The 15,027-nt window shown below is 44.3% G+C and overlaps 2 long non-coding RNA genes across 3 annotated transcripts in view; both read left to right on the top strand.

Moving 5' to 3' along the window:
- Nucleotides 1-15,027, top strand: part of LOC309631374 — a 473,017-nt gene that overhangs the window by 164,684 nt on the left and 293,306 nt on the right. The window lies entirely within an intron of this gene.
- Nucleotides 1-15,027, top strand: part of LOC309631373 — a 43,855-nt gene that overhangs the window by 23,007 nt on the left and 5,821 nt on the right. For both annotated transcript variants that reach the window (XR_014246226.1, XR_014246227.1), the window contains one exon: nucleotides 13,249-13,367. This is a non-coding gene — a long non-coding RNA (uncharacterized lncRNA). The remainder of the gene's footprint in view (nucleotides 1-13,248; nucleotides 13,368-15,027) is intronic.

Raw genomic sequence — 15,027 nt, 5'->3', positions numbered from 1 at the left:
GGAATCTCTAAGAATGACCCATCCTTGCCTGGGTCTAAGAAAGTACTGTTTATTTTTAGGGGCAGGGGGATGGACAAAATGAGCCATGGAGGGTCCAGATAGTCCAGCATCCATGAATCTGGTGTGGATGTCATTGTCATCTGAGTCACTGAACCAGAGCAAAGAGGAGGAAGATGGTGTCAGGTTCTTTGTTGGGGACTTCTCATCTCCTGAGCTGTTCTACAAAGAGACTCTTTGAGGACAACTCATACAGGATCAGGTTCCGTGGGCTTGTGAGGACTCACAGGTTGTCCCACCCATGCAGAGTCCTTAGATATCCTGAGATTCTCCAGTGGGCACTCAGTGAATATCTGCTGAGTGATTGCATGAATGTCACATAAATGGATAAATGGATAGCTGTGGCTTTTTCCTGTCTCTCCAGGGTTCTCACAATGTTTCACCCTGTCCTGGACACCCATTCTGGTTCCAACTGTTCTTCCTCTGGCTTCCTTCTGCCCTCTAACCACACTCTAACCAAACCCAGTGGACTCTTGTCTTGCCTTCTGTGGACATAATCCAGGACTGGTCACCCCCAGCCTGTAATCATCAGGACCTGTTTTTTTTTTTTGTTTTTTTTTTTTAATAGCAGGGTCGTCTTTCTTTCTTTGCTTATCTTTTCTTTTTTATAATATTTATTTATTTATTTTGGCTGCGCCGGGTCTTAGTTGTGGCACATGGGATCTTCGTTGCGGCACGTGGGATCTTTTAGTTGCAGCATGTGGACTTCTTAGTTGTGGCATGCATGTGGGATCTAGTTCCCCGACCAGGGATCGAACCTGGGCATTGGGAACATGTAGTCTTACCCGGTGGACCACCAGGGAAGTCCCTTGACCTGGTTTTTTTAAGCACCTTTTTGTTTGGAGTCAGAACCTACTTAGAGTAAGAGATGTGAAGAGACTCAAGTGCAGCCAGAAAGCAACCTTGAGCACCGGGCTGTCTGGGGCTAAGTCTCCCTTTCAGAGTCCACTCTGGGTGGGTGTGTGAGTGAGGGGGCCATTCCCCAGATCACAGTGGCCTCCATCTTGGGGCCAGGAGACATGGCTGACTCAGGATCTGCCGCACATGAGCCAGCACATATGACCTTGAACAAGTTCTTCCTGCTCTGGCCCTGGGTTCCTCACTGTGAATAAGGTGGTTGGAATACTTCATTCTGTCATCCACTCAACAGCTGTTTCCTGAACACCTATTACATGCCAGACTTTGATGACATGGTGGTAAACACAATACAGTTTCTGCAGTCATGGAGCATATATACAGGGGGAGTCAGACAAAAGCCAAAGGAAGCAGCGAGTGACTGGGGAGCAGATGTAATGTTAGATAGATGGGTGTGGGGAAGGTAAGTGCAGGGGGGCTAGTGGGAGGTGACTGATGGGGGCCTACCTTAGGTAAGGTGGTCATGGGAGGCGTTTCCCAAGAGGTGACATTTGAGCAGAGACATGAAGAAAGGAGGGGAAAGGCCAGGCATGTCTCTGAAGGAGTGGATCCTCAGAAAAGGAACAGCAAGTGCAGAGACCTTTGGAGGGAATCTGTTTGGTGTATTTAAGAAGCAGCAAGGACAGGTGGGGACAGAGGGCAAAGAAGTAGGCAGGGGCCAGGCCACATGGTAAGGACCTTGGACTGTCTCCTGAGTGATTGGGGCAGCCATGGGGCCCTGGGAGCAAGGGACTGGCATGCTCTGACGTGGGTGTTAAAATAATAAGTTGATCCCGAGTTATCCGACCTCGGGCTTCTCCCAGTCCCAGGCTAAGTGGATCTGGCTTGGTATGGGAGGAGGAAGGATAGACCCAAAGCGAGGTCCTGCCTGAGAGGCAGACTTCATGAGCTGTGCCAGGACAGACCGAGGGAACCTGCCTGCCCATGCCTCGTCCTGTTCTTGCTCCCAGGCTGCAGCCCAGGCCTCGCTGGTGTGCAGGAGCACAGAGCTGGCTGACAGATGAACCTGCACCCCGCAAACCATAGGCCATGGCGGCTGCTGGGTTGGGGTGTGGGATACTAACTTAAGGATTAGATGTTTGGGGTCTCAACCACTCCCAAATGATGTGTTCTTCCCTCTTCAGAAAAATCCTTCCTCTTTTCCCCCTTCTTCCCTCTAGTTTCCCCCATCTCCATCTTTATTCTTCCAGTCAGTTCCCTTTTCTTCTTTATCTATAACCACCCCCCAAGGACTGAATAGCATCTCCTAGGAGCCGAGGGCTTATTAAGTAAAACCTAATAAGATGGGCTTCCTGACCCATCAAAAAGCTAAGACACTTGCCTTCGGTCTCAAAACTAGAAAGTTGTAGAGTCTGTACTTGAAGTCAGGGAGTATGATTCTGGAATCCTCTAAAACCTCCTAGTTGGTCCCAGGGAATCCCATGTTGTGATAAGACCAAGGATGCAGGTACACCCAAGTCACTCTTGGAAGACAGGGAAGGGAGCGCTGGTCCAGCAGCAGACGGGGGCGGGGCGATCAGGGAAGTCTTCACAGAGAAGCGGGTGTTTGAAATAGGGTTTGAAAGATGAATCGGATTTTGCCAGACAGAGAAAAGATGTATGTGGGAGAACGTGAGGAAAGGCCAAAAGCAAGGAGGCTGGGAAAATCCATGGTGTGTTTGGGGATTGACTAGTCAATTATCTAAATTAAACACCAAAAGAGATTACCTTAGTGGAAAAATCAGACACACTGTTTGTTTGAACAAATCTGGTAGTTTTTGTTTTGTTTTCAAGTAACTGTCACTAAATAAACAGAATAAATACAGATAATTTTCAGGTAATAAATGAGATTAAATATTTATATTACCTTCAGGTCAAAGGGTCAATATAATGAGGGGAGAAGGGAGGGGAAGATTGAGCTCAGGGATAGGGAATTTCCCGTTTAGACAGAATAGTGTCTGGTCAGTTGGCGACATTTGATCCTGAGAGGAAAAAAAAAGAAGTCTGGGAAAACTGGTTGAAAGGATCCGAAACACTCCACTCAATTGGAAAACCATTTCTCAAGTCTCCTACTCCCTTTTCCTAGAAATGGTTCATTTTGTTTAGAGTATTAAGTGAAGAAGGGATTTAAAGGGAAGAAATTCTGATTCATAATAATAATACCACACCTTTCTCCCAAGGAGCTCAGGTTGCTGGAGGGAAATTACATCATTAATTCCTCAGCTCATTCCCACCTCTTTTGCCCCCAAACTATTCCCCCAGCACAACCTGGAGAGAAAGAGGTAGCCCTGGCACAGCTTCTGTGGCTGGCATGGTGCTCCAGTGGCATCTGCCGGGATGTGTAGGCCTTGACTTCTAGGACTTGGGTCCCAAGGCTCTGCTGTCTTTGCTCTGTCCACCCCAAGCCTTCAAAAGAACACTTAGATATCTGTCTACTTAACCCCAGTGGGACCTCACCCAACCATACTAGAAATCAAGCAGTATCCACCTTCTCTAAAAATCTTCAGAGAAGAAAATACCACGACCTTCTTTGAAAGTGTATCTAAGCCCCAGTAGAGCGAGGAGGTGCTTGATACCTAACTCAAATCTCTTCAGCTGTAGCGAGCCCCATTCTTTTGGGTCTTGTTTCCAGCTGGCACAGAGAACAGCTATTTTGTCTCCATCACGTCAAAGAACCCCGGAACCTTCCCTTAACTGGCCAATTTTTAAAGTTGATTTGTTAGATCCTCCATCTTGCAGAAGAGAAAGCTAGACTTTTCTAAAGCTGACAGAAATTCTTGCATCCCATCTGCTGGTGGAAGTGGATCCACTGAGTCAACAATTCTTTGGTGAGTAGTCACTGAATGCAGAGCCCTGTCCTGGGTATCACAGAAGATAGCAATCAATTATGACAGCTCTCTGTCGTGAAGGAGCTTTTGGGAGAGGATAAAGCATGTATCCACAAAAAGCTAAACATCAGCTTAAGAGTTAAATGTCAATACAAGATAACCATGGACAGTATCGTGAGGGAGAGTATTATTATATTAATTCAGATAATAATAGCTAATATTTATTGACCGCTTGTTATGTGCAAGGCCTGTCCTGAGTGTCTTGTATTCATTAACTGATTTCATCCTTACTACTCCCTTCTGAGGTAAGAACAATTACCTTGTTTTAGAAAGGACAAAACTGAATCATAGAAATTTTGAAAGACTTGTCTAAGATCACAGAGTTAGTAAATGGAAGAATCCACATTGTGAACCCAGATTATTTAATAGTAGAGTATGAATGATTAAGTTCCAACAGGGAGAAAATACAATTTTTATCACGATGGGGCACTGGGCAGATTCTGATACATGTCTGAGGGAGTCTATGGAGAAGGTGGAAGGGGTTTTGCACATCAAACTCTCTGTGACTGGCAGGGCTACTGTGCTTTCTCCTACTGTAGTAGGACCAAAGATTCAATTGTCAATGTACCGTAGTGATACCTGGATGGTTCCCGAGGCAGAGTAGGTGGAGAGAGCTGGGGGTCAGGGGACAGAGGCAGAGGCCTGGATCAGCCTGACTTGTTATGTGTCCTTGGACAAAGTCACTTTCCCTGTGGGCTTTGTTCCCATCTGGAAAATGAAATGATGTTGGACTCAATCTCTTAGGTCCTGTCCAGCTCTAAATGCTAGTTCTTATGCTTCTTATAGAAACAGATACTATCCGGAACATAAATGGTTCAGCCCAGCCCAGTGCTGGGTACGTCTTATGCCAAGTGTTCAAGAAATGGGTGTCAATTTGATTGAGTTTCTTCGGGAGTGTTGAGCAGGGGGCACTGCTTGGGGCTGGAGTGAATGGGCAAGACAGATGTCACGGAGAAGATGGAACTGGGGTGCAGAATACGTGGGGGAGGTAGCTGAGGTCACCCTTTCCTGCCCTAGAGATGTGGTTCTATGTGTCTAAGTTATTGCATTGACAATTGTCTTTAATCATTGCATCAGATACGATGTGCTCAGTGGCAAATAAGAGAGAATTTCCGTGAAATCTGCTTTACCATGAAGGGGATGTTTTAGCTTGCATAATCAAGAAGCCTAACTGAGTGGTGGACTTCAGGCATGACTCAGTCAGGGTGCCAGCTCTCTGTGGTTCTCTCAGTTCTGCCCTCTAAGTGTTGGCTTTGTCTTCAGGTTACATTTCTCATGGTTGCAAGATGGCAGCGGACAGCAGCCGTGGCTACGTACTCCTTGTTCTTGTCACCCTCAACCAGTAAAGTAGAGTCCTGTGCAGGGCTGGTGACATCATTTGTCACCCAGTGTGAAGGAAAATGTGGGCATCTTGCTCAACAATTATTGAGAATTTCAAGAAGGCAAAACCAGAATATTAAACCAATTATGGAACCTTAGTAAGTGCAGAGCACTGTGTGACTGTATAGGTCACATGCGCATGAGGTTGGTCTTGGTCCTGTGCTTAGTCTTATTGGGCCAACTTGAACTAATCACTATGATTCCCAGAAGGGTCCCATGAGCTGATTGGCTCATGCAATGCATCTTGCTGAACAAGTGACCAATAACCTTAAAGAACTTGCACAGCAAGTAACTCCGGGTGATATTGTAAGCATGTATGGAGTCCGAAAAGCAATGGGGATTTCCATCCCCTCCCCGGTGGTTGAAAACAACTTTGTAGATTTAACAGAAGATTTTGAAGAACCTAAAAAGACTGATGTTACTGAGTGTGGACCTGATGGGATTTGAAGCTAACTGGTATTTGATTATATATTATGTATATATAATCATATAATGTTATTGCTATATATAATGTAACATTATATATATCATATAATGTTATTGCTCATTCATGGACCGATTCTTTCTCTTTTAATTTAATTTTTGTTTTATATTGGAGTATAGTTGATTTACAATGTTGTGTTAGTTTCAGGTGTACAGCAAAGTGATTCAGCTATACATATACATATATCCATTCTTTTTCAGGCTCTTTTTCCATATAGGTTATTACAGAATATTGAGTGGAGTTTCCTGTGCTATACAGTAGGTCCTTGTTGATTATCTATTTTACATATTGTAGTGTGTATCTGCTAATCCCAAACTCTAAATTTATCCCTCCCCTTTTTCCCCTTTGGTAACCATAACTTTGTTTGCTATGTATGTGGGTCTATTTCTCTTTTGTAAATAAGTTTATTTGTGTCATATTTTAGATTCCACATAAAAGTGATATCATATGGTATTTTCTTTATCTGACTTACTTCACTTAGTATGATAATCTCTAGATTATCCATCCATGTTGCTGCAAATGACATTATTTCATTCTTTTTTATGACTGAGTAATATTCCATTGTATATATGTACCACATCCTCTTTATCCATTCATCTGTCGATGAACATTTAGGTTGCTTCCATGTCTTGGCTATTGTAAATAGTGCTGCAATGAACATTGGGGTGCATGTATCTTTTCAAATTATGGGTTTTTCTCCAGATATATGCCCGGGAGTGGGATTGCTGGATCATATGGTAACTCTATTTTTAGTGTTTTAAGGAAACTCCATACTGTTCTCCACAGTGGTTGTACCAATTTACATTCCCACCAACAGTGCAAGAGGGTTCCCTTTTCTCCACACCCTCTCCAGCAATTATTATTTGTAGACTTTTTGATGATGGCCATTCTGACTGGTGTGAGGTAATACCCCATTGCAGTGTTGTTGTTTTTTTAAAAATTAAATTAAATTAATTTTATTTTTTAGGTAAGAAGTAGATTTTTTAGAGAGAAACACACTCCGCAGACAGAGTGTGGGCCATCTCAGAAGGCGGGCCCAAAATATGGCATGGTTAGTTTTTAACCTCATTGTAGTTTTGATTTGCATTTCTCTAATAATTAGCAATGTTGAGTATCTTTTCTTGTGCTTTATGGCCATCTGTTTGTCTTATTTGGAGTAATGTCTATTTAGATCTTTTGCCCATTTTTTGATTGGGTTGTTTGTTTTTTTGATATTGAGCTGCATGAACTGCTTGTATATTTTGGAAATTAATCCCTTGTTGGTCCCTTTGTTTACAAATGTTTTCTCCCATTCTGTAGGTTGTCTTTTCCTTTTGTTTATCATTTCCTTTGCGGTGCAATGTGGACCAATTCTTATGATAAGTTGGATGGAATTATCTGATTGGCTCAGACCAATCAGGGCTCATTTTTGGAGTTCAGGTTGGGTCATGCTCCACCCGAACTACAAGTGCTACAAAACAAAGGAGAGGCAGCCACAAATCAATGCAGTTATGTATCAGTGGCTCTGTGCATGGTTTCAGAATGGGTGGATCACATAGTATCTTCCCACCAGACAAGCATCTGAAATGAGCTCCCATCTCAAGAAGTAGCCTTGCTCTTTTCTCCTCCCTTCCCTCTTGTCCAGAGCAAATCATCCATCCCTCTGGTGAGTGGAGAAGAACATGGATTTCAGGCAGTGTGGAATTAGGGAAAGAACTCTGAATTCGCACTTCTAGGTATCTATCTAAAGGAATGAAATCAGTATCTTGAAGGGATATCCGCACTCCCATATTCACTGCGGCGTTTTTCACAATAGCCAAGTTATGGAAACAACAAGAAGTGTCTGTCAAGAGATGAATGGATAAAGAAAACGAGTATATTTACAATGGAATATTATTCAGCTTTAAAAAAGAAGGAACTTCTGCCATTTGCAATAATGTGGATGAACTTAGAGAACATTATGCTAAATGAAATAAGCCAGACACAGAAAGACAAAGCGTGCATAGTATCACTTATATGTGGAATCTAAAAATGTAGACCTAGAGAAATAGAGAGTAGAATGGTGGTTTCCAGGGGCGGGGGGTGGGGGGTGGGGGAAATGGGGAGATATTGGTCAAGGGGCATGAACTTTCAGTTATGAATAAGTTCTGGGGATCTAATGTATAGCATGGTGACTATAGTTAATAATATTGCATTGTATATTTGAAATTTGCTAAAAGAATAGATCTTAAGTATTCTCACCACACACACACACACACACACACACACACACACACATGCACAAATGCTAACATGTGAAGGGATGGATATGTTAAATAGCTTGATTGTGGTAATCATTACAAAATGTCTACTTACATTAAAACACCACATTGTATACCTTAAATTTTTTTGTTAATCATACCTCAGTAAAATTGGGGAAAAAAATGATGATTCTATGTGAGCTACTTGCACGCAGATTTAAGATCAGTGTTATTTCAGTGAATGAATGTGACCGCCACACTGTGAAAGTTGTAAATAGTGTTTAAACATACATGTATGAAAGCTGTTTCTAATACTAAGAAAAAAAAGATTGGGATTAACCTCTCCACTTGATTCCTTACTAGGTTCGTCATCTTGAACCCATAACCTTATTTCGCTATCACTGTTTTTTTTTTTTTCCCCACACCGGGCAGCATATGGAATCTTAGTTCCCCCACCAGGGATCGAACCCGCAGCCCTTCAGTGGAAGCGTGAAGTCTTAACCGCTGGACTGCCAGGGAAGTCCTACTATCACTATTTTCTTGGCTTTGAAGAAAAATAATGCCAGCCTTACCTTCTTCACAGGGCTGTTGTGACAATTGAATGAGAGTGCATAAGTGAAAATGCTTTTCAATCTGGTCAGGATGATATGTATGAAAAGGATTGCTGCTATTTATTCTAAAGTCTGTGGGCTTTAACATCTTGAAGGCTTAACATGCAAGTCTCTTCCAGATTTTAAATAGGAAATAGAAGAATGGCTAGTAGAAAGAAAGATAAATTGGGGAGGGCAATTTGGGAAGGTCATGAAAAGACTCTTGAGCTTTAAAAATTAGGAGAAAAGTGATTGGTATTAGAGCTAGAGAATAGAATTTCTTGTCCAAAACAATAATTTCAGAGGCAAATCATCCTAGTTTCTTACTGATATGTAAAATCACCTCTTGGTCTCCCCCACTGGGTCTCTGCCCCATCATCTCCCCCTCCCATTACCATTTTGCTTTCCTCACCCTCTAGCCTCCGCTCCCCACAAATAATTCTTAAGCTTTTCCTACTACCTCGCCAAACACTCTTCTGGTGCCTTGGCTCCAATATCTTCCAGGCAACTTGGAAGGGATCACCAATCATGGGTCATCAGTCCTTGATAGTTGAGGGTAAAGAGAATGGAATTAAGTTGCAACAGGTTCCCAGGGCCCAGGCCTCTGGTTCATGCCTTCCTCCAACCTGAGATTTCAGCATCCATCATTCTTGACAGTTGCTTGCACGGGGAGGCCTCTTCCAAATCTGTAAATCCCAGGTGCTCCAACAGGGAGGGCAACTTGCCTGCAGCCTATCAACACATCTAGATGTCTATCTTGACATAAACACCTGCAACACTGAAGGCGCATCTGCACATAAATTAGACATTACCCATCCAACCTAAAGTTGGTTATTCCAGCAGCTCACCCCATTGTGTCCCCTTCTCCCCCACCCCAGCACACCAAAAATGAAACAGCATGATTTCATACTTTCTCACATAAAATGGACAATATCAACGCTTCCACGTTCCCTTGGTTGTCCTGAAACTTTGATTCTTGTAGATGCGGAAACAACTAAAGATGTTACTTTGCTCATTCTCCTATTTCTAGACAATGTTCCATTCAAATAATCTCAGGAACAGGTTTGTATATGATTTTCTTTTGAAATTACCATAGAAGGAGACGTCATAGTGTCCTTTGGTTGCCCATTCCAGTGCTTTGCATTCTGACAGTTTGGTAAAGCTTAGTGACTATGAGGACATAGGTATTGATTGCTCGGCATACATTTTCTCTTTTTTTCTTTTTTTTTCTGAAAACACCACCCTAATTTCAAATGGTGGAATTACCCATGGGTGCAGTCTTCGTCTCAGTAAAGTCCTGTCCTGGTCTAACCAAGAGGTGGGTCCATGCCCCAAGCTAGGCAGTGGATTTTCTCTCCTGGGACTTAGTTGAGATGAGTGAGCAGGGTAAGCCACACTGGTGGAGCCCATTCCAGAGGGGCTTCTGGCATGCTGGGCTTCTTTCCTGCCCCGCACGTGCCCTGACCTACTCTGGACCCAGCCTTTCTAAACCTGGCCGCCAGCTTTTCCTCTGATCTTGTGAGCCACCTATGTTGGCCCCCAAAGTAATCCCCGATCCCCAGGTGAGTTGTTTTTTGTTTGTGTGGTTCAGCTTGTTTTTTGTTTGCTTTTTTGTTTTTCTTTGAGTCCGCCGGTGTGAATTCTGTTTTCTCCTAACCAAAGAAACTTATCTAACTTCATAATGCATATACTTTCCCTGGACAAGAATATTCACACTCCTGGCTCCAATATACAATCAATATACTAGAATTTAAAAATCTGATTTTAAGTCCCTGATCTTTTCCCCATTTCCAGATCCATAAATTCACTTTGACTAGGCTTCTCCACCAAGGTGTGCCTCATATACAAAACCTATAAGTTTCTTCAACAGAACTTTTCTTTTCTTTTTTTTTTTTTTTTTGCATGTATCAGATACCAATCACCACGCTAAGTACTATGGACTTAATAGCAGGCCCTTTCCTTAAGGACCCATGGTTTAGTGTGTGGCTTAGAGAAGTAAACACTTCATTCCATATGGTATGCTCAATGCTGTGCAGAGAGAACAAGGGAGGGTCCTAACGCCAGCTAAAGGCTTCAGGAAAGGCTTGCTCAAGGGGATAATATCTGGGTAGAATCTAAAGGTGAATTGGAGTTAGCCAGGTAACTATGGGAATGGGAGTTCGATCTGACTGTCACTGGTTCTCATGGACTTGTTTACTTGTTTACCCTCCGAAATGCCCTCACTTCCTGCTGGAATGTAAGTAACACCATGAGAGCGGTGAGCTCGTCTGTCGGTTCGCTTCCTGTATCCCAGGAAGAGAGCCTGGCACACTGTAGATGCTAAAATAGTTCTACATAAACATGTTCTGAATATGAGGCATCTCCTGAGGTGGGTGCCCGGCCCCTGCTTTCCTCACCTCGTGCTGCACTGGGTGACACTGGGGGACACTTGGGGACACTGGATGCCACCAGTTGTTAGAACATGCTGTGCTGTTCCAGGCTCTGGGCCTTTGCACACGAGGCCTGCGGTGCTGTCTTCCCTCTGCCTGACCGGTCTCTGTCCTTTCACAGCCAAGCATGACGTTCTCCATCACCTCCCCCTGTACCCTTGTCCTGACCCCACTCTTCTACCTCCCCTCCCCGGCCCCCGCAGGACCCTCTCCAGCCTGCTGTCATGGTGCTTCCTGCCAAGGCTGCTAGATTTAACAAATACAAACACAGGCTGTCTAGTTAAGTTTGAATTTTAGATAAACAACAGTTTTTTTTTTTTAAGTATAAGTATGCCCCACGTAGTATTTGGACATACTTGTACTATAAAATTATTCCTTGTTTATCTGAAATTCAGCTTTCACTGGGCGTCCTGTACTTTATCTGACAACCAGACTTCCCGAACTGGGTTTTGGCCACTGATTTTCCTGTTTCTCCCTGTTCCCATCATTGTACGACATTTCTTCTCCCATCTCTCCACTGAGTCCTGTGACCCACTTGCTGTCCCTCAGGGCCCAGACTGCTACCTGTGAGGTCAGCCTCTTGACCACTCGGTAGAACCGGACAGGGGTCCATGTCACCTGTGGGACATGGACTGCCTCTCTGCAGACCCCCTGCCAGGAGCCCTGGGGCACAGCTGTGTGTGGAGGGCAGACGTAAAAAGGGCCCTTTCTTCTGGTTCATCACTGGGGATGATTTTTCCTTCCTGCTTCCTCCCTTCCGTCACCTCCTCCAAACTCAAGAACTTCAGGAATGAGCGGTAGCTCCGCTGTTGGGATGGGGCTGGTCTAATGACAAGATAACAATGACTGCTGATACTACTAACAGTATTGGGTGTGTCATAGGTTCTGGACACTTTACTGGACGCTTCCTAAAATCATCTCCCCTAATATGCATGAGAACCTTAGGAGGTGGGTTACTTGTATCCCCATTATACAGATTATTTTCATCCCCATCATGCAGATGAGGAAACTGAGCTTAGAGAGGTTACTTACGGGATCCAAGTAGTACAGCTGTGAATCAGGGGGTGGGACGGGGGCCAGGCACGCTCAGCGAGAGCCCACGCTCGCCCCGGCTCTACCCTGTCTGCCCTGGTGCTGTGCTAGGACTCGGCTGAGGAATACGGTGGGGCATCTTTGTGCCACCCCCATCCTGCCCATACAGTGGGTTAGCGTTCTCAGGACTGTGACTGGATATATACAAATTCTTATTTTTGCCTGATTTCTCTGCTAGCTCACTCTTTATATACCCCATTCTTCCTCCCTCAGTAATGACCTGCCCAGTGCTTTCCCAAACCCTGCTAAGAAATTTGGGAAGCCTTGCCTGGAATAGACCCTGCCTCCCCAACGCCCTTGCGGGCCCAGAGCTGTGCTAGGTAGGAGCGCCTTCTGAAGGTGCAGCTTGAGTGGGAGCTCTGGGCACCCTCTCCCTTAGCCCGTCAGCTGTTGGGCAGCCGGGACCATTCCATCCAGGTGGCTTGAGCTCCTGACCTCGCTCTGTGTACCTGGAGCCTTGGGCAGCCATCCAGCTCTCCAGTGCGAATACACCCACTTTTCATGTTTTCAGCCTTTGCTCATTGCCAAGGCCATTTCTACCTGGAGCTCAGGTGTGACTCTCACATAAATCCTGAGTCCCCTCTCTCCTCCCACCTGCCACTTTGCCAGCAAGAGTAATCACAGGATCGCAGTGTTAGCCTTAGATCAGATTTCAGTGAGAGATCGTCTGATCTGATTTTCTCATTTTCCAGATGAGGAATTGGAGGCCTAAGAAAGATTAGCTAGTCAAGTTCAGAGTTAGCAGTGATTTGTCTATTTTGAAAACTGAAGACATGAACCGAGTATCCTGGAGAGCATCGGCGGGTGGGTTTGGGTTATTCCGTTGAGAGGCTGTAGCCCCAGTGGTCGTGAGCAATGGCGCAGTGGAGCCTCATGGATGTTATGGCTTGGTTATCAACCAGGCTTTGTGTCCTAGGATAATTCAGGACATCTGTCCCTCATGGGATGGACATTTCCAGAGGCGTTTGCTTAGTATCTTTCCAAGGGTCCGTTAATAGAAGAGGCTCTTTGGGGAACCAGGGAGATGTGGTCAGATGGCGGTTGGATGGTTGCCAGATGCCGAGAGGGTGGGAAGGATTTGCCCTTGGACAGGGGAGGGGGATGAGAAAATCCCTGAAGTCCCAACGAACACCCAGATTCTACAAACTTTGTAAGCTGGGACTCAAACCCAGGCCTGGAGGTGTTTTGTTATTTGCTTATTTGTTTTTCAATTAGGGCATGCTGCCTCTGCCTAGGCCATTAGGGCCATCAAAGTTCACAGTGGCCATCCTTCGACCTCTTCACCCCTGCAAAGCTGACGGAAGTCTATCACGATGAGAAATATTTCCAGGGAGGTAAATTCGTTCTCTCTGGACCCCATGCTTTGGTTTCACATGCTTAAGAGTTAGGAAGTCCTCCCAAATGTTCTCCCTGGGGGCGGCTTTCATGCTTCCCTTCTTTGTAGGTCATTGGTGAAAATGAAAATCATATTAATTAATTTGTTAAACATTTACTGAGCCTTACCGTGTAACACCATGCTAAACTAAGGGGTTATCGAGATGGACAAGTCAGAGCTCACATGTTCTTTCAGCTGCAACTGTCCACAGGCTGCCAGGCCCGGATGCCAAGTTTCTGATTCAGGGCCCTTGGCACCCCCCTCCTCTCTCACCCAAATACAAGATTCAGTTACAGCCATGGCCCCCTGACAGGGTTTGCTTATATTTGGGGATTACCAACCCCCCAATTCCCTTTTCTCTGGGGACTGTTCTTTGTAGCATAGTTACATCCAGGTGTTGGTGGGCAGTGAGGTGACTTCAGAGTCCGAGAGGTTTTCCCCTCCCTCCTCACAATTCCCAGCCGGCTTGCTGATGAGAGATCTCTCTCCTTCCTTTTAGGAATTTGCTACTCATTAAAATGTAAATCCTTCTAAAGAGAGGTCTCACTTATGCTCTGATCAGTTGCAACTGATGTTTATGTAGTTGGTGATGAAATAAGATCTTTTTCTTATTTTCATATAATTATAAAAGTTATTCCTGATCACTGAAGAAAAATGGAAATATATAGAAAATGTGTAAATAAGGAAACAAAAATCACCCATGTTCTTATAACCCAGAGACAACTGTGGTTGAGGTTTTGTTCTAGTTTCTAGCAGGCATATTGCTTAGTTTACTGAGAGGCTAAAAGCAAAATCTCTGAGCAAGGGGCTAAGCCAGTTATTAACTTTGTGTTCTTAGCACAAATGCTTAGCAAATGACTAAGCTTTTTCTGCCTCAGTTGCCTCATCTGTAAAATGGGGATAATTGTGGTGGCTACTCTATAAGGCTGTTGTGAAGATTTAGTAAGTTGATACGTATAAAGTGCTTAGAGCACTGCCTGGTATATAGTAAGTGCTCAAGAAATGATAATTGTTAGTATTATTATTATGATTGTTGTTATTGTTTTGTAACACACACATAACTAAGCCTCCCTGGGCTGTCTCTGTGGTTCTTGTTCTGTGCTATCTGGAGGCCAATCCCTGTAGTCCCTGGACTCATCCAATTCCAATTCCTAAATCATTACTGAGTGATGTAGATTTTTCTAGAATTTCTTGGGAGATGATGGAGAGGTTTACATCACACTATGCAGGAAATTCTCCCTCTCCCCATGCCCTTTAAACATCTGTGAGCTTTCTCCAAAGTTTTAATCCTGGTGGAAATTGTCCCATCCTCTCTTCTCTGTCTTTCCCAAGAAACTCATCCTCAGCTTCTCCAGCCATCTGGCACTTAAATCCTCCCACCACCGCCTCAAAATCTCATCAGCTTACAAAGCTAGCAGCTGCACTCAGTAGAACCAAAGAGCCAAATCCTGACCAAGCACATCCCCAGGGCTTCATTTTATCTAGCCATGTGTGGGTCAATTTACACACTTGTACACACTCAGAGCAATGTGCCTAGGTAGACCCCTGAAACAGGAATCTTTCTTCTTACACTGTTTGGTGTCTTGCTTTTTTTTTTTTTTCACTTGTTAATATATTAT

This window comes from Balaenoptera borealis (assembly GCF_965194805.1).
Source record: "Balaenoptera borealis genome assembly, chromosome: 6".
Classification (NCBI taxonomy): Eukaryota; Metazoa; Chordata; class Mammalia; order Artiodactyla; family Balaenopteridae; genus Balaenoptera; species Balaenoptera borealis.
The sequence above is the reverse complement of the archived record's forward strand: the minus strand, read 5'-3'. Positions and strand labels throughout refer to the sequence as shown.